The 25,459-nt window shown below is 48.1% G+C and overlaps 1 long non-coding RNA gene across 1 annotated transcript; it reads left to right on the forward strand.

Moving 5' to 3' along the window:
• Positions 1 to 23,827, forward strand: LOC128339274 (uncharacterized). Its single transcript, XR_008312941.1, has 2 exons — positions 1 to 933; positions 23,570 to 23,827. It is a non-coding gene; the product is annotated as an uncharacterized LOC128339274 (long non-coding RNA).
• The last annotated feature ends 1,632 nt before the right edge of the window (positions 23,828 to 25,459 follow it).

A 25,459-nucleotide genomic window follows, 5' to 3' on the forward strand; every position in this document is an offset into this window, starting at 1 on the left:
GGCCCATGGGTGGAGTTCTCCCTGCCATCTTCGCCACCATCCCACCGTGCATGAAGACAGTCCGACCTGTCATGATTTGGGCGTCAGGCAGGCCCACCATGCCACCGTTGTACAGTGGCAATTTTAAAAGGTATTGAAAACAGATTTAGCTCTCCCACCCAGCCCTTTACTTGTAAAGGGGAATGCTTGCCAGGGCAGCAAATCTTTGGTTGTCTATGGGTGGCAAAAAACGTAATCTGCACCTGCATGGAAGACGGTTAGGATTCCATTGTGGCCTGTGGTCCTGTCTTTGCCACCGGCACCCTTGAACATTATGTTTAGGAAAGCCAGGGCCATGTATATAACATTGAAGAGTCTGTCCTACTCTTCAGTAGGCCTAAAAACTCATCAGATGGCTGTTTTTGCTGTGGGCCAGGTTCCAGATCCAGTAGCAACCTTCTCAGTGAACCAGTATGATGAACAAGAATGTGATTGTGGGCTCTGTAACACCACTCCCACTCCAGCTGTGGAAACTGGGGAGCCTCTACCCACCCAAAACAGAAGCATGAGTTCAGATTCTGAAATGGAAGCGCCTATGGAGTGAAAGCTGCATATGGAAAAATGGGTGAAGAGGCAGCCTCATTTTTATTGGCGTGATGACTACTGTTGCCAATATTCAGATGGGGACTTCTGACAATGATGAGTGTCGCTGCCATTCTTATTTGTCAAACAGGCCCCCAGGGTTTTCTCCAGGGTGAGAAAAAGTGCTGCAGGTCCAGTGAAGATTGGTCATCGTGTGATTGCCTGATGCCAGTTTCAGGCAGCCCAATATCCTCCTCCTGCAGGGCTGTATGCTTTACTTCATCTGAAAGTGGGGAGGAGAAGGAAGCCGTGGATGGCAGTGTGTTTACAAAAACTGAAGAGCAAACCCCAATTGATGAGCCCAACAAGCTGGTAAGCCTGATGTGTTTTAATTTGTTTGCTTACTCTGTTTTTTTTTTACCCTGCAGTATTAAAACATTGCACTCTTTTGTGCAAGTCTGTGCCTTTGAAAACACATACCTCAGAGATGTCAACGAAACCTGCATCTCATGTGCTTCCACTGATCATGACCAATAAAATGATTTTGTATTAAATATGTGTGTTCATACCTGTGTTAAGCAGCACCAAGGCAGAACACGAGAAAATCCTAAAGAAAATATATTGCAACCCACATACCCCCGGAGAGTTGAGAGCTTCACTCATGTAAATCTGCTATTTCAAGAGGCCAGACAGCACAGTAAAGTGCTGAGTAAAAGGCAAGTTGAGGCCTGGCTTTCAGAGCAGGACGCTTACACTCTGCACAAGCCGAGGATTCATTTTAAAAGAAACAAGTTTCAGGGGTGGATGCACAATGGCAGGCAGATTTAATAGACAAGCAACAGTTTTCTAAATACTAGTGGGCCCGGGCACAGAGCATCCTTACCTCCGCGGCCGCCGGGCCCGCCGCCTTACCTCCGCGGCCGCCGGGCCCGCCGCCTTACCTCCGCGGCCGCCGGGCCCGCCGCCTTACCTCCGCGGCCGCCGGGCCCGCCGCCTTACCTCCGCGGCCGCCGGGCCCGCCGCCTTACCTCCGCGGCCGCCGGGCCCGCCGCCTTACCTCCGCGGCCGCCGGGCCCGCCGCCTTACCTCCGCGGCCGCCGGGCCCGCCGCCTTACCTCCGCGGCCGCCGGGCCCGCCGCCTTACCTCCGCGGCCGCCGGGCCCGCCGCCGCGGCCGCCGGGCCCGAGGGTGGTGCCGCCGCGGCCGCCGGGCCCGAGGGTGGTGCCGCCGCGGCCGCCGGGCCCGAGGGTGGTGCCGCCGCGGCCGCCGGGCCCGAGGGTGGTGCCGCCGCCGCGGCCGCCGGGCCCGAGGGTGGTGCCGCCGCCGCGGCCGCCGGGCCCGAGGGTGGTGCCGCCGCCGCGGCCGCCGGGCCCGAGGGTGGTGCCGCCGCCGCGGCCGCCGGGCCCGAGGGTGGTGCCGCCGCCGCGGCCGCCGGGCCCGAGGGTGGTGCCGCCGCCGCGGCCGCCGGGCCCGAGGGTGGTGCCGCCGCCGCGGCCGCCGGGCCCGAGGGTGGTGCCGCCGCCGCGGCCGCCGGGCCCGAGGGTGGTGCCGCCGCCGCGGCCGCCGGGCCCGAGGGTGGTGCCGCCGCCGCGGCCGCCGGGCCCGAGGGTGGTGCCGCCGCCGCGGCCGCCGGGCCCGAGGGTGGTGCCGCCGCCGCGGCCGCCGGGCCCGAGGGTGGTGCCGCCGCCGCGGCCGCCGGGCCCGAGGGTGGTGCCGCCGCCGCGGCCGCCGGGCCCGAGGGTGGTGCCGCCGCCGCGGCCGCCGGGCCCGAGGGTGGTGCCGCCGCCGCGGCCGCCGGGCCCGAGGGGGGTGCCGCCGCCGCGGCCGCCGGGCCCGAGGGGGGTGCCGCCGCCGCGGCCGCCGGGCCCGAGGGGGGTGCCGCCGCCGCGGCCGCCGGGCCCGAGGGGGGTGCCGCCGCCGCGGCCGCCGGGCCCGAGGGGGGTGCCGCCGCCGCGGCCGCCGGGCCCGAGGGGGGTGCCGCCGCCGCGGCCGCCGGGCCCGAGGGGGGTGCCGCCGCCGCGGCCGCCGGGCCCGAGGGGGGTGCCGCCGCCGCGGCCGCCGGGCCCGAGGGGGGTGCCGCCGCCGCGGCCGCCGGGCCCGAGGGGGGTGCCGCCGCCGCGGCCGCCGGGCCCGAGGGGGGTGCCGCCGCCGCGGCCGCCGGGCCCGAGGGGGGTGCCGCCGCCGCGGCCGCCGGGCCCGAGGGGGGTGCCGCCGCCGCGGCCGCCGGGCCCGAGGGGGGTGCCGCCGCCGCGGCCGCCGGGCCCGAGGGGGGTGCCGCCGCCGCGGCCGCCGGGCCCGAGGGGGGTGCCGCCGCCGCGGCCGCCGGGCCCGAGGGGGGTGCCGCCGCCGCCGCGGCCGCCGGGCCCGAGGGGGGTGCCGCCGCCGCCGCGGCCGCCGGGCCCGAGGGGGGTGCCGCCGCCGCCGCGGCCGCCGGGCCCGAGGGGGGTGCCGCCGCCGCCGCGGCCGCCGGGCCCGAGGGGGGTGCCGCCGCCGCCGCGGCCGCCGGGCCCGAGGGGGGTGCCGCCGCCGCCGCGGCCGCCGGGCCCGAGGGGGGTGCCGCCGCCGCCGCGGCCGCCGGGCCCAGGAGTGCCGCCGCCGCCACCGGGCCCAGCCAGGCCCGCCGCCTCGACTCCGCGGCCGGGCCCGCCTGGCTCCCTGGCCATGGCCGCCGCCGCCATTCTCCTGGGTGCGCCTGGACCAATCAGGCGCCCCAGCAGCCCAGCCAATCAGCTCACACCCACACCCAGGAGAAATATATATATAGATAACAAAGGTTACAAGTACATTTTGACAGTTGTGGATATATGCTTGGGGTGCACCTCTAAAAATACAAAACAGTCAGGGAAGTGGCCATGGCATTCAAAGCTATTTTGGAGAAGGCTGGAAGCCTGGCAAACTCCAGACTGACAGTGGGACGGAATTTTTAAATAAGCCAGTAGGCGGCTTGTTAAAGGAGCATGAGATTCACCACTTTGTCACAAACAAGAATGTCAAAGCAGGAGTGGTGGGACAGTTTAACAGAACTTTATAAACAAGAATGTGGAGGTATTTTACCACTCACAACACCCTCAGGTATACCGATGTCTTGCCTGAACTCCTAAAGAGCTATAACCACAGCTTTTGCAGAACCCTCCAAACCAGACCTGTGGATGTTAACCCCACGGACAATCTAGCTGTTTGGAAAGCAGCTTATTCATTCATTCATTCATTCATTCATTTACTCACTCACTTGATTTCTATTCGATTTCTATTCGATTTCTCTCTTATGGTAGCTCTATCCACAAAAAAGCCAAGCCTCTTGTGCTAAGAAAAGGAGATCACGTTAGGATTTCTAAAATTAAAGGTGTTTTGTTGTTGTTTTTTAGAAAGGCTATGAACAGAACTACACCCCAGGGTTGTTTGTAGCAGACCAAGTCATCAGAAGAATTTAAAGGCCTGTCTGCTTGTTAAAAGATTACATGGGTGAGGCAGTTCTTGGCAGCTTCTATCCTGAAGAATTATAGAAAGTTAAAATGGAAGAGAACAAGGTGTACAGGGTTGAAGAATTTCTAGCTACAAAAGGCTGTGGCCATTTCTATGCCTGTTTTGTCCAAGCATATTTAGATAGAATATCTACCACTGTCAAAACAAACTCTTTTTAAAAAACAAAAAACGAAAGCACATAGTTTTTGACAGCTCGTATGTCTACTATACTACTCGCAGGGCAAACAGAATAGGAAAGGTGAGGTTTTTGAGAAGAAGAAAACCCTGCATAACTTTAAAAGAGATCAAGTGTGAGGGACAGCAGATATGGCTGGAGTAGCTACTGCCTGAGATGTGAGGAAATCACTGAAGAATAGGGCCAGGAATCCGTGCTCCTCCAAGGCCCTTTCTTGAAGTGCAGTGGTTTAAGATGTTGCGATGTAAGAGGCTGTGCATGTGAGCAGAAATAAGTTGGGCTCTTCTACATGCCCTACCAGAATGAGAGTTCTGAACTAAACATGAGAATGTTGAAAATCTATGACAACTGTGCTATAAATGCACCCATGCTTCATTTAAAGTGCATAGGAAGCTGCCATATACAGTACGGACCATTCATCTCCCTAACTCAGTATTGTCTGTACTGACTGCCAGTGGCTCTCCAAGGTGTCAAGCAGGAGTCTTTCTCAGCCCTACCTGAAGATGCTAGGGATTGAATTTGGAACCTTCTGTATACAAATCAGATGCTCTACCATTGAGCTACAGCCTATAGCATTCATGTAGGTCTACTTTAGATATATTCCCTTGTGTATTTGGTGTGTCTCATGATGTTTGAAGCAGCTGTATATAACCTGCTATTAAAATGCTGGTTCGGTTCCCATGTGTTTTCTCACAGGCTACAGGTATTCTGGTACAGACCTTTTACCCAGCAGATATAGGCTGCAACATTAAAGTCAGTTCCTTTCTCTGAAAGCTTTCCCCCACCATTGCCTCTGATGCCTGTGGGCACTGTAAAACTTTGGTGTCTAGGAAGACTGGAAAGAGTCTTCATTTTGTTCATTCTCTTCCCCGCATCTTTTTAAAAAATGAACTATTATATTAATGCCTATTGTGTAGGTTTCTCACTGAAAAGCAGAACGCTAATAATGTTTAGAAGGCAAAAGGATTCTAAAGAGAAAATTCTGCAGCTGTCTTTGGTAACTGCAAAGGGAGAAATAACAGAGATACTCCCCATTGTGAGCAGAACTTTATCTCCTTGCTGTGTTTGAGTGCTTGATGGGGAGAGGGGGCAAGAGGGCCGCATGGCAGATCTCTCTGCCTGTTAACAACGCTCTTCTAGTGCCACCACTGTCCTATATTCCCAGATAACAGGCAGAGGCCAGAAATAGGGCTGACATAGTGAAAGAAGTTTTCTAATCCTTTCCCAGGCAAGCAGAAATGTATGAGTGAAAAGCCAATTCATAGGGGAGAGAAGAATTACACAGGAGAAAATTGGGTCCACAAATCAAAGGCAGCTTCTCCACTGAGGGAAAATGGAGAAAATCAGGCATGGGAATGGGGAGATGGCTGAATACAGCCTGTTAGCAATAGAGACCTTGCTAGCGGGGTCTTTGTGGAGTTATATAAAAAAGAGCTTGCTTGGCCTAAAAGAGAATTAGGAATGAGAGCCCACTAAGTACTACCAGAGTGGGAGCAAGCACCCTCAGAAGCCCCTTCCTCATTTTATACTACGAGAGAGGTTTCTGTTCTGCTTACAACTCTCCCAGCTAGGCTTTTACAGTTCAAGCACAGAACCTAAATGCAAAGAAATATGAACTGTGTGTTTTGTGTTTCCACCTTGAGATGATCTGCTGTAAAAGGGTTAATACTATGCCTATGTTCTATCAAAGGCTGGGTGTGGGGAGCAGATCCACCCTGATTTGAGATGTGATTCCGATATGCACTGCAAAGCAGGCAAAAAACTGATATTTGAATTTCATAACAGAGGGCATGTTACGTTCCATAAGATATGACACCTCTTCCTAAAAAAATGCTCATAGGGCAAGCTCGTGACACCATGTAAAGCAGGCAGAATATAAATAGATATTACAGAGCTGGGGAGTATGTGACGACAGTATATCATCAACTTAATCTATATCCATGCAACTCTTAAGTGGCAGCCGATAGATGGCACCGGCCTTGAAAAACCTACTACAAGGTCTGTGCATCCGGTTATCCCCCAACTCCTTGGTGTGTCTGACACCCCCTTCCCCGTTACGTCTCCCCTTTCTTTGTTTTGGTTCATAAATCTTTCACCAAGAGAGCATGGAGCGGGAGCCTGTAGTGGAGAGTTCGACAAGCTTGCAACTTATCTTCCTTGTTTATTAAGTGAGGTAATTCTTGGCTACTGGAGCATGAGTTGGTGAAGCTCAGTTGGAAATCTGTGAGGAAAGGAAAGTATGCAAGAAGTATTTCACGTTTTGTCTTCCTCCTTGGACCCTGTGGTGCTTTAGTTTATTCCTGGAAAATTCAGCATAGAATCCAGCCCCTTCTTAGCAGGGGCAGCCTAACGTATTGCAGTTCCTAAGATGAGGCCTTATGCCGGGGGCGGGGGCAGGGGCAGGGGGTGCAGTCTCCTTTCAGAATCATGCCTTCCAAGCTTTGAAAGTGGTGTAGAGGGCAGGGAGAGGTTTGCCAGCAGCCTCCTCTTTTCTCCTAATTCTTCTTGTGTGCGTTGCAAGGAGTGCAAAGAGAGGTGTGCCTTGCAAACTTTGCAAGGGTCAAAGCAGTCCCAAACCAAGAGCTGTTCCAATCGCAACATCTTGCTGCCCTGCTGACACTCTAATAATTGGCTGCCTGAGAGGTGACCATCTCACCTCATCTCATGAACCACCTCATGACTACCTCACCTCATCTCGTCTCTGCTTCTTAGGGCCAAACTATACATGCCATAAATATATTATGCACCTATACATGCAGCTCCTCTCTCTCTCTCCAAAAACAGGTGTCTGTGGAATGAACTCACAGGATCATGCCGGACAGGGAAGAGAAGTTCACTTGTTCCCTGCCATCTTTTCTTGCTGAGAATTGCCACTCTGAAGCGGTGATTTCTGAAGTGACAGATCACTGCTTTAGAGGGAAAGTTTTCAGTTGGAAAACAAGGTGCAGGGGGAAAAATGAACTTCCTCCTTCCTGTTCCTCAGTCCTGACTGGGTTCCCACACGGTCCATGTGGTTGGTTTTTTTATAAAAAGAAAAGAGTGCAGGGCAGGTGCGTAACAATGATAGGGCAAGGGGAGACAGTTGTCTGGGGGCCCCACTGCCTGGAGGGGCACCCCAGGGGCACCTCATGTGACTCCCCATTGCCCCCTGTCCAGCCCCATAGCCTCTCAGCCACTTGCCCTCTTCGCCGTCTCTCCTGCTTGTTCTACTGGCCCGCAATCCAAGCAGCAGGCAAGCTGCAAAGAGCTCCTTTTCTACCGCCTCTCAGCTGATCGGCGGGTGGGCGGGGCTTCCACGGAGGCCTCCGTGTAGGCCGTAGTGAAGCCTGAACTCGAGTAGGGCCCAAGCAAGCCAGGAAGGAGGAGGCAGCCAGAGTGTTCTCTGCAGCAGAAGACCCCTTGCTGCCCTGCTTAACCCAGACCAGCATTTGCCAGGTAGAGTGTGAACTCCTTTTTGTGGTTACCTTTCCCTCCCCCCCCTCCCCCATATATAGGGATCTGCTTGCCATAGGGCTTGGATATGGGGGGGGGCGGGACCGAGAAGTCTCTGAATATTTATTTTGAAACAGCTTGGAAAATTTGCTGACTTAAAAAAAACTATCTAAAAAGTCCTATAAGTGGCTTGTTTCATGGCAGAAAATTGCAAAAACTTCTGGAACAGTATTTTATTAATTTTATTTATTCATTCATTCATTTATAAATGCACTTATGTTCAAGTTGTTTTGCAACCCAGAAGGTCTGAGTGAGAACTGTGAAGCATGTGTGGTACTTTTATTTTATTTTTCTTGTGTGTGAACTGCTCCCCAATAACTTGCAGGGACTTCAGGGTAAATCTGGCCAACATGTGAATGCAGCACCTCCATTCCAGAGGAGATGTGTCTTAAAGGGCTTTAAAAGCCTCCTGTGAAAAACCTCCTGCAATCAAACTTGACTGAATTTGTTCAGAATTCTGGGAAAACAAACATAGGTTCACCCTGCATGGTTGAAAGTCTCCTTTGCTAATCTGCAGCGAGGGGCCCATTTTAATAATTCATCTTTCTAGTGTGTTCTAGGCATTAAAAGTAATAAAAATGTATAGTACTCAATGTATATCACTATATATTGTGATGTGTGTGTGTGTGTGTGTTCAGTGAAATGTATTTGCAGGCAGCATACTTATTTTGGAATATCAGACTTAAATCCTTGGGGGCCTGGGGTGTGCGGAGGCCCCGGACTTTGGGGGGGGCCGCATTTTAAAATCTTGTCTCTGGGCCCACTCCAACCTTGCTACGCCCCTGGTGCAGGGAGAAGCACTTCCAGTTGGAAGCATGTGTCTGCAGCATGTTTGTGTGCACATCACATGTCATTGAATTCATAGACAATCATTTTATAACCAGGATGGTGTGTGTTCTTTACCCCAAAGGTTCCAGTTCGTGACAAAGAAATTTATTCTGCCTTCCAAATACTGTGCCTAACTTTCATATATTTACATTTAATTGCTTTCTTCAGACTGAAAACTGAAAGCTTGTTTCAGCCAAAGGGAAGCTTTTCTAAGTTGCCCTGCTTTTACTGATGTACATGTAACTTCCCTGTTAATGGTTATTTGGATTATGCTCAGTATGTGTTGGCAGAATTTAGAATTTTATGGCAAGGGCTCAAGACAAAGGATGAGAGGAGCTGTGGGAGCTGTATGAGTTGAGGCATGGTCTTGGGGTTAAGGGAGCAGAAAAACATGGAAATCTTTATTTGTTGAGAACCTGAAATTCTGACATGCTTTCTCTTGTATCTGAGTTGTAGGGAAAACTGATCACTGTTTTCATTTGGAGTAGGAAGGGGGAATGCAAATTTTAAAGCAAATCACTAATGATGACTTAAACTTGCTCTTTCCGAAGAAAAAAAACTATCAAACCAATGTTTTTCCTCAAACAAAATGGAGTGTGTTACCTTTTGTAAATCACACTGTAAGAGGTATCGGTGCCTGTAGAAACTGCACTGTTTGTATCTAACTTGAGTGACATTTTGGAGATTCTAATGTATGCTGTTTTAAAATTAAAAAAAGAGAAAATTTAATTTCAAAATCTAAGTATCCGTATTAAGTTTTCCATACCATGTTCGCACACATGCCTTGGACACATGGTGGCAACTCCTACTTATTTTTTTATTATTTGTTTATTTATTAAATTTATATATACTGTATATACAATTTACAATATATACAATATACAATGTAAAAAAACATTGGTTTGATAGTTTTTTTCTTCTGAAAGAGCAAATTTAAGTCATCATTAACAATTTGCTTTAAAACTCTCATTCCCCCTTCCTGCCCCAAATAAAAACAGTGATCTGTGTGTGTGTATATATCTATATCTCTATCTATCTATCTATCCACACCGCTCTTCCTAAAATGGCTCAGGGCAGTTTACACTAAAATAAAATAAAAATACATGATAATTAAAATAAAAACCCAATTTAAAGTAGATTAAAATTACAATGAAAACTACAAGTGACCAGATGAAAGCCTGGACGTCTGCAGGAAGCATGAGTGTGGGAGTACATATGAATAAATAAAACCACCTGACACTTCACATTAATCTGGCCATATTATTTATTTATATCTATGCAAACGGCTTTGGGAACTTTTGTTGAAAAGCGGTATAAAAATATTTGTCATATTCATTTCTTGTAAATCTGGGGTGGGGCAACTGGACAGCCCTTTGCCCTTCCCCTCTCCCTCTCGGCAGCTATGGTTATTGTAAATAGCCAGACATATGCAAGTGATACACATACCCAGCATCTTCGGAGAAAATATACGCATACCCAGCTTCTTTGGGGAACACACACACACACACACATTTTGTTTCAGTGGTGAGAGTTCCCAGCCTCTAAGGTTATTTAAAGTGATATTCCCTCTCCTTCCCCCACAAAAGTATTGAAAAATCTCAGTGAAATTGATTTTGCATCTCATCTGACAAACCTTGCTACAGTGTTTCAAGACAGCTCAAATCAAGAGAACAAATGAGAGCATAAATAAAGCCATTACAGAGAAACGTCCTGCGGTGCTGCGGGAAATTGGGGATGGCACTGATTTTGGTTCCACCACTACCAAGTTGTAAAGGATAACTCTGCTCCTTGAAGATGGTCTCAGCTTCATTATGTGGTTCAGTCCTGCTTGCTTCATCCAAAATAGGTTACTTAAGACAGGGATCTATGGTGAGTCATCATATGCTGATTTAAATTATCACTATGAAAGTGTGAACTTGCCTTGAATCATCCAGCAAGGGCAAGACCGTGGCTCTCTCATTTGTCCTGCTTCCTGTGGAGGAGATGATGATGACATGCCGTTTCCTATCAAATTACAGAGTGATTTGCCAGAAGTCTGTGACTAGATAGGCAGGTGGACTGTGAATACTAGGGTTGCTTTCTTTCTTTCTTTCTTTCTTTCTTTCTTTCTTTCTTTCTTTCTTTCTTTCTTTCTTTCTTTCTTTCTTGGCATCGGCTCAGTGTTTTTAACAGTTGCATTGTGTGCAGTGTTTCCTAGCACAGAGATGCAGTGATTGAGGGGAAAAAATGTTCCCTATTGAATATCTGCCTGTTCTGCAGCTTTAAAAGGTAAAAAGCCTGGGTAAGCTCTTTGTGAGCAGCTTGTGAGCCAGGTTGAGTGTCGGACAGGTGCTTTAACACTTTGTTCTTGCCACAGCCCTGATCCAAATCAGCCCCCGCAGCAGCTATTTGTTCCCACTGGTGCCAAATGATACACCTGGGCTACCAAGCAGCTTGGGTCAAATTTTTGGGAACTATTTAGTAAAGTGAAGAATTAGCTCAAACAGATAATCCTCCTTGACTCAAACACAGGGGCGTAGCAAGGTTGGAGTGGGCCCAGATACAAGATTTTAAAATGCGGCCCCCCCCAAAGTCCGGGGCCTCCGCACACCCCAGGCCCCCAAGGATTTAAGTCTGATATTCCAAAATAAGTATGCTGCCTGCAAATACATTTCACTGAACACACACACACACACACATCACAATATATAGTGATATACATTGAGTACTATACATTTTTATTACTTTTAATGCCTAGAACACACTAGAAAGATGAATTATTAAAATGGGCCCCTCGCTGCAGATTAGCAAAGGAGACTTTCAACCATGCAGGGTGAACCTATGTTTGTTTTCCCAGAATTCTGAACAAATTCAGTCAAGTTTGATTGCAGGAGGTTTTTCACAGGAGGCTTTTAAAGCCCTTTAAGACACATCTCCTCTGGAATGGAGGTGCTGCATTCACATGTTGGCCAGATTTACCCTGAAGTCCCTGCAAGTTATTGGGGAGCAGTTCACACACAAGAAAAATAAAATAAAAGTACCACACATGCTTCACAGTTCTCACTCAGACCTTCTGGGTTGCAAAACAACTTGAACATAAGTGCATTTATAAATGAATGAATGAATAAATAAAATTAATAAAATGCTGTTCCAGAAGTTTTTGCAATTTTCTGCCATGAAACAAGCCACTTATAGGACTTTTTAGATAGTTTTTTTTAAGTCAGCAAATTTTCCAAGCTGTTTCAAAATAAATATTCAGAGACTTCTCGGTCCCGCCCCCCCCCCATATCCAAGCCCTATGGCAAGCAGATCCCTATATATGGGGGAGGGGGGGGAGGGAAAGGTAACCACAAAAAGGAGTTCACACTCTACCTGGCAAATGCTGGTCTGGGTTAAGCAGGGCAGCAAGGGGTCTTCTGCTGCAGAGAACACTCTGGCTGCCTCCTCCTTCCTGGCTTGCTTGGGCCCTACTCGAGTTCAGGCTTCACTGCGGCCTACACGGAGGCCTCCGTGGAAGCCCCGCCCACCCGCCGATCAGCTGAGAGGCGGTAGAAAAGGAGCTCTTTGCAGCTTGCCTGCTGCTTGGATTGCGGGCCAGTAGAACAAGCAGGAGAGACGGCGAAGAGGGCAAGTGGCTGAGAGGCTATGGGGCTGGGCAGGGGGCAATGGGGAGTCACATGAGGTGCCCCTGGGGTGCCCCTCCAGGCAGTGGGGCCCCCAGACAACTGTCTCCCCTTGCCCTATCATTGTTACGCACCTGCTCAAACATGAGTTAAGTGGTAGTCCAGGTATATCATTTTATATATATATTTTTATTACATTTATATCCCGCTCTTCCTCCAAGGAGCCCAGAGCGGTGTACTACATACTTGAGTTTCTCCTCACAACAACCCTGTGAAGTAGGTTAGGCTGAGAGGGAAGTGACTGGCCCAGGGTCACCCAGCTAGTATCATGGCTGAATGGGGATTTGAACTCGGGTCTCTCCGGTCCTACTCCAGCACTCTAACCACTACACCACACACTAATGGGAACAAAGAGCTGCTCCAGGGGCCCTGATTTGGATCAGGGCTGTGGCAAGAACAAAGTGTTAAAGCACCTATCCAGCACTCAAGCAGCCGGTCAAGGTCAAGCAGCCTTGTCCTCTGTCCCGATGTAGGGTGGTTTGCTGCTGAGCCTGATCAGACAGCCTGGGACTCATGCAAGTGCCCAACTCCAATGGCAGGGCATGCCAGGAAACTGGTGAGTAGGTGGCCAGTGGTGGGCTGGGGCTGGCCCGACATGCAGCTTCCCTGCTGCGTCAGGCAGAGCAGGGGCCCCACCCTAGATGTGGAGGAAGGAGGAGGGACTCATGAGCCACCAGGGAAACGGAAGATTGGGCCAGCATGGCTGGGGTGGGAGAGGAAGCAAGGTGAAGCCCCAGGGAATGCCGCCAGTGTGCTCAGCTATTTAGGGAGGCATTTACCAATGTTGAGGGTCGGTGGAGACTCATCATGTCTGGCTCCGGGTCTTCTGGTGAGGAGTTGGCCCTTGTTTCTTTCTGGCTGGTGGAGGAGGAAAAGGGTGAAATAACCCCCTTCCCACCCTTCTGAGGCAAATTTGGACCACAGGTCTCACCTATGAACCGGGAGCTGCTACAGTGACTTTCCCCCATGGTTCTTATTTAGGGGGAGGAGAAACCTAAGCACATCAGCTTTAATGATGCATTCAGCATAACTGCTGCATTTGCACGTAGTGGGAAACCAGAGTTAAATGGGGCAGAGGTTGGATTTTTTGTACATCAAAATGCAAGGAACCTCTGTCCTGTACAAAAAGCAACCCCAGGTTTCCCTCCCCAAACTCCAATTTGAATGCTCGGGTTGTTGTGAGTTTCTCTGCTCCTACCTGAAGTTTGAGTTTGGGGTTGTTACATCCAAACACTGGACTGAAGGCAGCCTTATCCGAGACCAGAGTTGAGGGAAGGAAGCTCCACCCTCTCTCCATTCCAATTGGCTGCTGTGGTTGTCCTTTGTGTGAAGGAGGAAGCCCGGCAGCCAGTTCCTCCGCCCACTCAGCCAGTTCCCCCTCCTTTCTGCAGTCTCCCTGCAGTTCAGGTCCTGGTGGTTACATCCCAAATATGGACAGGTTGCACCCAAATGTGGGGGCGGGGTGAAATGTGAGTCCATTGGACCTTTAGTTCCACATTGCGTGCGAATGCGGCCAATGTGTAGTTTGGCTCTGAGTCTCGATGCTGAGCTTCTCACACAACTGACTTCTGAAATATGTTGTATAGGAACCAAAAACTGGCAGCAGGTAATTTTCCAGAAGGTCTGCATCTGTAGAAGAATGGTTGGTTTTGCTGCCCGGACACCTTGTTGTATGCAATTTATAAAAGAGGAGGAGCCAGCAGGATCATTTGTAGTTGATAATTGGTACTAGGGCTTACAGCATGTGAGCATTCACCCATAACATCTCTATTCAGTAGAGAGTATGAAATAATTTGCACCTTCCTTTATTGGCAGACCTTCCTTTATTGACAGCACCAGACGATCCTGATCATGCCATCCATGTGATGTCTTTCATAAGAACCTTTTTCATGTATTCTTTCTATTGTACTTTATATACATTAATTTTTGATCAGTTTCTATAGAGATCAAATTGAAATTTATCATACATTATTCCCATTCTGGCAGAGGACAATCAGCTGCCCATTTCCCTATCGATACTGTCAATCTGGAGCAGATAAAATTTTAATTTAGAAGTGAAGAATGCAGTAGGGGAGCTATTTGTCTAACCTAATCACCTGGATAATTGTTAGAGAATAATTGTTGGTAATGGATCTGAGTACAAACTCACTCAATGTATGGTGGGAACTGCCTTAAAGTCTTTCCTCACAATGAATCTGATCCAGAGAAAGTTACTCATGCACAGGAGTGGAGCAATGCTGGTGGTGGCCCATGTGCGGCCGCCACCATGGCCCCCTGGACCCACCCCCATGTCTGATGTCAGACATGGGGGCCCGGCTAGCCACGCCCCCGCATCTGACATCAGACATGGGGGCATGGTCTCCCTTCCAAACGGGGCCGTGTGGCCCCATTTGGAAAGCAGATTGGCCCACGTTGTGTTGGGCAGCATGGGCCAGAGCAACCCTCCCTGCCTTAAAGGCAGGGAGAGCCGTTCTGGCTATGCTGCCAATGCAGTGTGGGCCGATCTCTCTCCTAAACGGGGCTGCATGGCCCCATTCGGGAGGGAGGTAGATTGGCCCTGCTGCGTTGGCAGCGGGACCAGGAGTGGTTCTCCCTGCCTTTAAGGTAGGGAGAGTCATTCTGGCCACGCCACCGATTTCAGCTCCAAACGGGGCCATGTGGCCCCATTTGGGCTGAAATAACAACCCCATGTCTGACATCAGACACGGGGGGTGTATCTGGGGCTGCATTCGTGGCCCCTGATTGGTGGCAGCCAAACGTGGCTCTGCCCTTACTCATGCACAAGTTCCTTTAAAGTCAGAGGGACAAGGTAGGTGTGGCTCATTTAAATCGCATACGTTTTAATGAGACATGGTTTAAGCCCTTTTTCTGGATCATGATGTTCTGGGTCAATGCTTGGATGTGGTATACAATTGGTTACATTTCTTGTTTTTTCCTTCTCTCTCAGCCTAACCTACTTCACAGGGTTGTTGTGAAAGAGAAACTCAAGTATGTAGTACATCAGACATCACCAAGACCTGGCAATGGCTTAAGAATGGTTACTTGAAGAAAGAAACAGAGGGTTTAATACTGGCTGTGCAAGAACAGGTACTAAGAACAAATGCACTAAGAGCCAAAGTAGAAAAATCCACAACAAACAGCAAGTGCCGCCTTTGTAAAGAAGCAGATGAAACAGTGGACCACCTAATCAGCTGTTGTAAAAAGATTGCACAGACTGACTACAAACAAAGGCATGACAAGGTAGCAGGGATGATACACTGGAACATCTGCAAAAAATACAAGCTACCTGTAGCCAAAAATTGGTGGGACCATAAAAATGAAAAAGTGGTAGAAAATGAAGATGCAAAAATATTATGGGACTTCCGACTACAAACAGACAAACATCTGCCACACAATGCACCAGATATAACTGTAGTGGAGAAGAAAGAAAAACAAGTTAAAATAATCGACATAGCAATACCAGGGGATAGCAGAATAGAAGAAAAAGAAATAGAAAAAATCACCAAATACAAAGATCTACAAATTGAAATTGAAAGGCTGTGGCAGAAAAAGACCAAAATAATCCCAGTGGTCATTGGCGCCCTGGGTGCAGTTCCAAAAGACCTTGAAGAGCACCTCAACACCATAGGGGCCACAGAAATCACCATCAGCCAATTACAAAAAGCAGTTTTACTGGGAACAGCCTATATTCTGCGACAATATCTATAACCATTGACAATAAAATTCTGGCATCCCAGGTCCTTGGGAAGGACTCGATGTCTGGATAAAACAAACCAGTCAATAACACCTGTCTGACTCTGTAAACAAGAAATAATAATAATAATAATAATAATAATAATAATAATAATAAATAAATAAAAACATCTGAATGTTTTTGCTGACACCAGTTGTTTCTAAACACACATGGATACTAAAATGTTTAGAAACAACTGGTGTCAGCAAAAACATTCCGATATTTATATAAAAAAAGCAATGAGCATGTGGAGTACACAGTTAACAATCAATGGTGAGACACTTGGACAGGTTAGCATTAGAAGAGGTATTTTCCAAGGGACTCACTATCCCCTCTGTTGTGTGTAATCGCCATGACCCCACTTTCACAAATACTAAACAAAACAGGCCTCGGATACCAAACATCTAAAACATCAAGTCAAATCAACCATCTGCTGTACATGGACGATCTGAAGTTGTATGGAAGTCCCAGTCAGAAATCAAATCACTGCTAAACACTGTCCGTATATTCAGTAGCGATATAGCAATGGAGTTTGGACTAGACAAGTGTGCTGCATTAATAATGAACAGAGGAAAAATAAGAAAAACAGGAGGAACAGAACTGCCAAATGGAAGCAAGAACAAGAACCTGGAAGAGAAAGAACATTACAAATACTTGGGCATTCTCCAGGCTGATAACATTGCACACACTGAAGTTAAAAGAAAAATTGGAAGTGAATACTTCAGGAGAGTTAGAAAAATCCTAAAGTCCAAACTCAATGGCGGGAACACCATACAAGCCATAAACACCTGGGATATACCTGTTCTCAGATACACTGCAGGAATAATAGACTGGACCCAGGCAGAGCTAGAGACACTAGATCGTAAGACCAGGAAAATCATGACCATTAATCATGCTCTGCACCCCCGCAGTGATGTAGATAGGCTATACCTCCCTCGCAGCTCAGGTGGAAGAGGAAAGCTGCAAGTCCATCAAACAGCAGAGGAGGAGAAAAGAGGCCTTGAAGAATATATAAAGGACAGGGAAGAAGATGCACTTAAAATGGTCAGTAACGAGAAACTATTCAACACCAATGAAACAAAGCAACCCTACAAGAAAGAACAAGTCAAGAACCGAGCAGAAAAATGGAAAAATAAGCCACTGCATATTCAATATTTGCACAACATAAGTGGAAAATCAGACATTACCAAGACCTGGCAATGGCTTAAGAATGGCAACTTGAAGAAAGAAACAGAGGGTTTAATACTGGCTGCACAAGAACAGGCACTAAGAACAAATACAATGAGAGCAGAAGTAGAAAAGTCAACAACAAACAGCAAGTGCCGCCTTTGTAAAGAAGCAGATGAAACAGTGGACCACCTAATCAGCTGTTGTAAAAAGATCGCACAGACTGACTACAAACAAAGGCATGACAAGGTAGCAGGGATGATACACTGGAACATGTGCAAAAAAAATACAAGCTACCTGTAGCCAAAAATTGGTGGGACTATAAAATTGAAAAATGGTCGAAAATGAAGATGCAAAAATATTATGGGACTTCCGACTACAGACAGACAAACATGTGCCACACAATATTATTATTATTTATTATTTTTACATTTATATTCCGCTCTTCCTCCAAGGAGCCCAGAGCTGTGTACTACATACTTCAGTTTCTCCTCACAACAGCCCTGTGAAGTAGGTTAGGCTGAGAGAGAAGTGACTGGCCCAGAGTCACCCAGCTAGTATCATGGCTGAATGAGGATTTGAACTCAGGTCTCTCCGGTCCCAGTCCAGCACTCTAGCCACTACACCACGCTGATATAACTGTAGTCGAGAAGAAAGAAAAACAAGTTAAAATAATCAACATAGCAATACTAGGGGATAGCAGAATAGAAGAAAAAGAAATAGAAAAAAATCACAAAATACAAAGATCTACGAGTTGAAATTGAAAGGCTGTGGCAGAAAAAGACCAAAATAATCCCAGTGGTAATTGGCACCCTAGGTGCAATTCCAAAACAACTTGAAGAGCACCTCAACACCACAGGGGCCACAGAAATCACCATCAGCTAATTACAAAAAGCAATTTTACTGGGAACAGCCTATATTTTGCAACGATATCTATAATAACCAACAGTATTGATGATAAAATTCAGCCATCCCAGGCCCTTGGGAAGGACTCGCTGTCTGGATAAAACAAACCAGTCAATAACACCTGTCTGACTGTGTAAACAAGAAATAATAATAAAGGCACGATGCCTCTCAATACTAATTGCAGGGGAGCAACAGCAGGAGAAAGGGCATGCATATAACTCTTGCCTGTGGGGTCCCCAGAGGCATCTGCTGGGCCACTGTGTGAAACAGGACGCTGGACTAGATAGATCCAGCAGGGCTGTTCTTATGTTCTTGTGTTCACATTCCTATCCATACCACAGCTAGCACACAATCACTTCTCTCGCCTCCTCTCTTGGTTTTTGCTCACACACAATGGTTTTTGGGGGAGCACGCATGGGGCTTGGAGCCTGGCTGGATGCTCCTGGGTGTGAGAAACAGCTTCTGGGTGTGAGAACCAGCCCATGGTGTTTCGCCTCTACTGCTTACTTAGGCCCACAGCCATCAATTTTTCATCAGGGTTTCTTTTGCTACAAAATTGCTTTTCCTTACAAGCAGTGGCCACAACAGATTTGTTTCAGTTTTGTTGTGAAGATATCCCCTCACAATTCATGAGAAGAACCATCTTTGGGGGAAGGACAGGGGCGCGGATAATCAATCACTAATAAAACTAATTGTTATTTGCTTATAAAATAACCCCTTCTCCAATGGACTGCGCTCTCACAGGAGTGTCAAGCCATTGGGGCTCTATATCGAGCCAGGTTGCTTTATGGAGGAAAGCCACAGGGAAGGGTACCCTGGCAACTGCTCTCCCCAACTTGACGACTGCCGCCAAGTCGCTGTCAAAGCTTACCCTGTGCCAGCCCATCCGCCCATGTGGACATGTGTCCCAAAATGACACAACTCTTATCTCTTTGAATGGGTTTAACAGCTTGTCCCAGAACCCAGTGTGACCCTCATCGGTGGCACATGAAGCGTCAACATCTCCTTTGGGTGCATGCAAGGCTTCACAGAGAAGGGGAAGGGGTTGCAGAGATTCTGTTCTATCTTTTACCATGGAGAGTTGAGGGCCCCAACACAAGTTGGGCCTCCTTTGATGGGTCAGCTCAGCTCGTGAGCACACAGTCTGAAGGGAAACCTAGGGCTAACACCCTGTGGTCGTCCTCTTTAGACGGGCCCTCTCATTAGAGGGCAAGTCCACTGGCAGCAAGCTGCCAGTGGAGCTGGTGTTCAGATTGCTGGGGTGAACCCTCACAAGAGCATCCTGGGTCATGGCAGGCCAGACCCCTAGAATCCTTTGCCCTCCCTCATCTACATACCCTCTCCTGGGAAAGTCATCATGTTCCCTTCACTTCCCTAACATGGAAATAGTCACCCTCACCCCATAGCCCCCAAATCATGCTTGTTCAGGACTATTTGGGTGCAGGGCTCTTGGTGGGGGGCGGTGCCATCGCTGTCAGAAGAGGTCCTGGCATAGCCTAGCATGGCATTTAAAGAGATTTAAATGCCCTTTCCATGCCAAGAATGTGCGAACCACTCCCCAAATGCACAATCATGTTCGGCACGCCACCTTCGAGATCTTGGCTAATTGCGGCCACTCCGCTGACATGCTGATGCTTTGTCCACAGTCTGGCCATGGAGCTTGCTGGGATAGGCCTTGGTGGCCAGGCAGAAGGGAGGGGCTCCCCTCTCCTGCAACTGGAGATTGCTAGACTGCGGTTGGACGAACCACAATTCACGGTTTCAAATTGAAACTGCAGGTTCACCAATCTCCAGTTTCATGTTACGTCTGAATCCAGCCATAATATGATGTCCCACCAGCCACCCAAGTGAAATGGCACACAGCACTATGATGTCATATTAGATATTACAAGGGGAAGGGAGGGAAAGAAAGCATGGTAGCAACTCTGCTTATTTCTTTTATAACTCTTAGCGTGGCCCTTTTAAGAAACAGAAGAAAGCGGGCAGGGGCGTAATGAGGGTGGGGCAGGCAGGGCACGTGCCCTGGGCGCCATTGCAGGGAGGGCGCAAACTGCTTGCCATGCCCCACCCCTGCCCCCACTGAGGTCCGGAGAGGCGCCCGCCCCCCAGCGAGCACTTGCATTATTCGGCCAGCGTTTGCTGGCTGAAAGTGTCTATTCCCCTTTCTCTTCCTCCGGAGGGGGAGAGAAAGGAAGAATAGATGCTTTCAGCCAGCAAGCTCTGACTGAAATGACTCCAAAGAGCTTGCTCATGCCATTCGGAGCTCAAGGCCACGCCCCCTTTGCATGTGGTGTCAAAGGGGGCGTGGCCTCAAACTCCAAAGAGCCAGAGCAAGGAGCTTGAGGCCCCTCCCCTTTGCATGTGACATCTAAGGGGGCGTGGCCTCAAGCTCTGAGGAGCCTGAGCAAGCTCTTCCGAGTCATTTGAGGGCTTGCTTTCAGGCAGCAAACACTGGCAAGTGCTGGGGAGGGGGAATGCTCGTAACCTGGGCAGGGTTGCTTGTTCCCATTTGCAAGCACTACGGCTGCCTGCCCTGCTGTCTCGTCTTATGTTCTTGCTGCAAGTCCTGACCCACCCCAGAGTCCAAAGTAAGTAAATTGCCTGTGCCCCACCTGCTCTCAAGTAGTCTCAAAGAAATATCTGACTGGTGCTTTCTCAGGCTGATGCTTCCCCCCTGCCCCCGTGGAGGATGTTTGTTTCTTTTTAAAAATGTATACAATAAAAGAAATGTAAGAGAACTGCAACAAACTAGTTTTTCAGGAGAGGCTGAAAGGGTTAAATGAACAGAGAGTTCGTGCCTAGAGAGGTCCAGAAATGTGAATGCTCTCCAGGTTCCATCCTGTCCCGCCTCCTTCTTGTTAAAAAAAACACTTGTGTTTGCATTTTCCAACCTGTGAGCAGTTGTGGCTTGCAGTTTGTAAGGCAGGAGGTTTTTCAATGGAAATCCTGCAAGAAGAGGGTGAGTTCAAGGAAGAGAAAGGAAGCCTTGACTGTATAGAAGAAGGGAAAACCCATTGCTGGTGGGGAAAAGGAAAGAACAGGGCTAGGGGTGTGCATGGTCTGGAGTCCCCCCCGGTCAGGCACGGGGGGACTGTTACTTTAAGGGGGGGTAGTACATACCCCCCCGCCGCTCTTCCCCCTCCGGCGCTGGTCCTTTGAAAAATCTTCTTGGGGCGGCAGAGTTCCTCCCTGCCGCCCCTGCCCCCGTCGTTGTTCCTAAAGGGTTAAAGAGATGAGCGCTAGCGGTGCGCATGTGCCCTGCGTGGCGCGCGCTTGTCTCTGCTGCTGCCGCGCACGCGCCACATACGTGACGTATGCGACGCGCGCGGCAGCGTCAGAGACGAGTGTGCGCGCCGCGCAGGTCACATGCGCACCGCTAGCGCTCGTCTCTTTAACCCTTTAGGAACAACGGCAGCGGCAGGGAGGAACTCTGCCACCCCAAGAAGATTTTTCAAAGGACCAGCACCGGAGGGGGAAGAGTGGCGGGGGGTGGGGTAAGTACTACCACTCCCCCTTAAAGCTACATTCCCCCGCCCTCCCGAACCGCTGGACCTCCGAACCGGTTCGGTGGTCTTTTAAATTGTGCCCGGACCGAACCGTGCACACTCCTAAACAGGGCTGCAGATCGAGTGCTCAGCTGCAAAGGAGGAGAGAGTGCCTTTTAGTTGTATATGGAGGAAGGGAATTTTGGTAGGTGCAGCTTTTAAACTGAGAAAGCTGATTTACACTTTCATTTTTATGAATTCAAAATTCTCTACATCCAACACATTATACTAAATAGCCATTTAACTCTAAAAATACAAGATGTTTGCAATTGATGTAAACATTTGCTTCCCTCAAACTGACAAAAATTTATATTCGGTGAGACAGAATTAAAATTAACTAATTTCCTTTGCTGAATTAGATATTATTCTGAACTTCATATGATTTAAAAAATAATTGAAATGTAAATAATCATTCAGTTAAATAAAGCCAGCTTTACATTTATATTAATGTAATTTCATTTCAAAGGAGCAGGTTAAAATTAATCTAGATTCAAATTTTGTGTGTTCAATATTAATCCAAGCAAATTGATTTCGAAACATAAATAACACACCTAGCTTGCTTCCACTAAGAGTAAAATTCAGTAGAAAGTTATCCATAAACATAGGAGATATTCCAGTAGAACATGAATGACCCTATTCTGGTCATAGGAAAAAGAACTGGGTGTGTGGGGCTCTGCTTCTTAAACACTGTACTTTGCTTATCCTTTAAATATAAGTATATCATAAAGTGAAATAACTTTTAGAGACAGGAATTTCCTTGCAAAAATGATAGTTCCTTGCATATAGAACAACATATAAAAGACCTTGCTGTTGCCCAGGGTCTCTGATGCACTTCCTGCTTTATTGTATCCAGCTTTATGCTTACATTGTCTGTGTTTCTTGGTAAATGGAACATCATTTTATTTTATTTTTTTAACATATTTTATACAACCCAAAACTTATGTCTCTGGGAGGTTTACAACAAGATAAAAACAAATATTTTATTTATGTAACATATTTTTATAATGCCCAAATTCTTTTGCCAAATTCTTGTCCATTGCCTATCACCCAGAACTAGTTAATGTGAAGCAAAATTTCCTGTGGGGATGTCATTTTTGTAAGAAACTGTGCGGAATAGATACATATGTATTGATAACTACCCATGGGTTTCTGCACAACACCTGCACAGAAGAAACTTCCATGTAGGAAATGTGTCTCTTGTAAATTGACCCTATATTTTCCATCCATGACTGAGATATCTGAGAGTTTGGATATCTGAGAGTCAATAATAAAAGAACAGCACACTGCTTGTGACAGGAAGGGGCAAATTACAATGATTTCTTAGTCTAGCAAGGGCTGGTTTTGGCCCTGGCAGAACTTGGCTGTCTGCTCCTGTTGCAAATTCCTTTGTCTAGTGTGGCAAACTAATGTATCCTCCTCCCTCCTGGTGTCAAAGTAAGCACTAGTTTGGTGAATGCACATATACCCCATCATGAGCCAACTGTCATCACAAGACAAAGGCTGTCAGGAATTTGGGCAGGTGATCCTTTAGGACAAAGTCATGGTTTTTAAAAAGCATGAGATGAGACAGAAAATGACACTGGAATCCTCACATAACTCCTGACTGTTGTTCTAAGTCTTTAATAAAAATGGCTCATGTTTTCAGGTTTTGATCAACAACCATGTCTAGATGGTACAGTGTTCCTTTTAACAGGGATTTCCAGATGTTGTTGACTACAAGTCCCATTATCCCTGTTTGGACAGGGGCACAATTTCAGTGCTTGCCCTAGGCGCTATTTTCCCTAGATACGCCTCTGAAAGCGGGACAGACTAACAATATGTGGCCAATTGTCCCATCTCCTTTGGGAAAACTTCCTTATGTTCATGTTTATGTTCTAGAATTAGTATGTGCCTAAAAACATGCTTGCTTAAAATTTTCACGAACAAGTCCTTCCATTAAAATATATGCAGTCATCTCATGTTGTTCCTCATTGTGTAGAAACAAACCAGCCGCTCTGTTCTCTCTCTTTTCTTCCAGGCTCACTGTCTGAAGATGTTTTGTGGTGTGAATAAATATGAGAAACAGTATGAACAGCTGCCTGGGCTGCTTCATGGCAAGGAGCAATGTGGTGTCATGAAGCAACTCTCTGCCAAGGGCCTTCCTGACTGCAGTACAGACCAAACTGTGTTGAAGAGGCTCGGTTCCCCTTTCCTGTCCTAATAGTTTCCATAGCAACAAGCAGGTATTAGTAATAAAACGCAAGGGCTCTGGCTCTGGAGAACTGTGTGTGACTAATGTGCTTCCGTAGTCTGTTATTCCCAGCTGCTGGAGAAATTATTTTTTGTGGCTTGGGGCACTGGCAACTGGGTATGTCTCAAAGAGGTCCTTAGGCTGCTGTTGCTTTCATCAAGGATCAGACAGCCAGAGCCCCTTGCAAACGGTAGCATCTAGGTCTCAAAATACGCAGTGCAGATACCTGTGTGCCTTATTTGAACCACACAGCAGTGTCAGATGTGTTGCTTCCCAGTGGATATCCATTCAAGGCCACTGAATACACATTAGTAAGCTCATGAGCCACTTAATAAACACTCTTTTGTACACACGATGAGGGGAGTTAACTAGAGGGAATAGGGTGGTAATAGGAGCCTTCTTCCTATGTTACTCACCCCAGCCCCATGGCTCATGGTTACAGCAGTGTTTATGTGAAAAGGCGTCCACTGTAACTGTGATGGCTGCCAATCTCAGAAGCGGCAGCCATCATAATGACAATGGATGTCTTGTCACACAAACGCTGCTGTAACCAGAGGTGCAAATTAAGCATAATCATGCTCCGCCGGGCAATCATACCACCCAGGACAGACTAAAGAGGATTTGAGGGGCCCCAGGGGCTATGGAGGCCCTGGACTTCTGCCCCGGAATCCAGGAGTAAGAGTGCCTCTGGCTGCAATTGTGAGTGGCAAGTTCTGGGGGCTGATTGACAGTGGCAGGATAGGACTTTCTACCCATTTTTTATGCTTTAACTGTGAGCGCCACTGTGCTTAATAACGTGTGCATAGGGTTAGTGTCTACTCATATGGTCTTCACAAGGTGCAGTGATTTGAATCCTCACAAGCAATTCTGAGGACAGAACCCAGGGAATAAGTGGCTATTCTAGACCGATTAATGCCGGAAAATGAGGCTGATGTTATTTACACTCCCAACAGGAACATGTAGCCAGTGTGATATGGGAGAGACTTAGCACGTGAAGCCATTCATTCTCCAGTATCTGAAGGACTCAGAAAATCCAGAACACACCTCTTTATAATTTCACAGATAGTGTTCAGCTTCTCATTGGAAAATAATGAAGATGAACCAAACCTAATCTCCAGGGGGGCAGAAAGGAGAGACATGATGAAACTGTATGATGGCTAAGCTCTTACTGTCTTGAGCAATAACTTCAGGTAATTTTGTTGTCCATCCAAGCATTAATGTTGCATTGGGGATATCGCAGACTAGTCATGTTTCATATTGCTCAGATGCCTACTCCTGTGCTTACTGAACATTCCCTGGTCTGGTTTGCCCTTACCTGTGGTTCAGTTAGGGTGGCCACAGCACCTTTATAAGTGTTGAATATAGCATTAAATTGGTGTGGGCATTTGAGCTTCTGAAAGGCCCACAAAGTCACAACAAGATTTGTGGTGGGAGTGAAACCTACATAAATCAATTAGTCAAAATTCAAAAGGGCAAATACACAAGATAGCACCCTCAGGGGTTAATACACTTATCAGGGTTAATACATTTGGGAGAAGATCAACCTTCAGTTCCAGGCTTATGTTTTAATTTAGCAATCCAAAAACCTTTGGTTTAAAGTGAGAGCTAAGATGCTTTACGTTTTCATTCGTGCTCTAAAAATGGAAATTGCAAGTTAAGGTGCCCATCTTAACTTTC

This window comes from Hemicordylus capensis, chromosome 1 (genome assembly GCF_027244095.1).
Source record: "Hemicordylus capensis ecotype Gifberg chromosome 1, rHemCap1.1.pri, whole genome shotgun sequence".
NCBI lineage: Eukaryota > Metazoa > Chordata > Lepidosauria > Squamata > Cordylidae > Hemicordylus > Hemicordylus capensis.